A 982-nucleotide genomic window follows, 5' to 3' on the forward strand; every position below is an offset into this window, starting at 1 on the left:
TGGGTGAGTTGCGATCGCCTGTAACCCATGCGGGGGTGAGATTTGTGTGAATTGGGTGTCGTGTCGCGGCCTGACCGGTTATCAGCTGTCCATCCCAAGGTGCCACTAAGGTCGGGTGGGAAGGCGGAAGTCATCACATCCGATCATCTGAAGGCGCGGGTACTGGCCAAGGCTGGGAACAGAGCAGGCAATACCGCACGATGGGACCAGTGAGGGTGGAGAGCGGCTGAGAGGTCGGTAGCCAACACAACAACAACGAGATGCAAAACACACAGATCGCTTTTGACACCTCGCGGAGTCTGCAGGAACTACTGTGGGACTCGGCTTTTGAACAATGTTAGTACGGAAATAGTTTCTCTAATTGCATTTCGTGGTTCTATAGTGTAGTGGTTAGCACTCTGGACTTTGAATCCAGCGACTCGAGTTCGAATCTCGATAGAACCTATTCCTGCCTGTCTATGAGACTGTCGACACACTGCGTTCAGTCTCTAAGGGACACTTCTCTAAGCACCACACAACTGTTACCACTCCCCGGTCAAACGCCCGAGAAATATACCTAATGTCAGTATGTTGATTGATTCTGTATAAGCTGGGTGAGTTGCGATCGCCTGTAACCCATGCGGGGGTGAGATTTGTGTGAATTGGGTGTCGTGTCGCGGCCTGACCGGTGATCAGCTGTCCATCCCAAGGTGCCACTAAAGTCGGGTGGGAAGGCGGAAGTCATCACATCCGATCATCTGAAGGCGCGGGTACTGGCCAAGGCTGGGAACAGAGCAGGCAATACCGCACGATGGGACCAGTGAGGGTGGAGAGCGGCTGAGAGGTCGGTAGCCAACACAACAACAACGAGATGCAAAACACACAGATCGCTTTTGACACCTCGCGGAGTCTGCAGGAACTACTGTGGGACTCGGCTTTTGAACAATGTTAGTACGGAAATAGTTTCTCTAATTAGATTTCGTGGTTCTATAGTGTAGTGGTT

At 52.0% G+C, this 982-nt stretch overlaps 1 non-coding gene across 1 annotated transcript; it reads left to right on the plus strand.

Annotated features, from left to right (window-relative positions):
- The first annotated feature begins 372 nt into the window (after positions 1-372).
- On the plus strand, positions 373-444 carry Pmar_PMAR003883. Its single transcript has one exon. It is a non-coding gene; the product is annotated as a tRNA-Gln (tRNA).
- The last annotated feature ends 538 nt before the right edge of the window (positions 445-982 follow it).

Source organism: Perkinsus marinus (assembly GCF_000006405.1).
Source record: "Perkinsus marinus ATCC 50983 genomic scaffold scf_1104296949356, whole genome shotgun sequence".
NCBI lineage: Eukaryota > Perkinsozoa > Perkinsida > Perkinsidae > Perkinsus > Perkinsus marinus.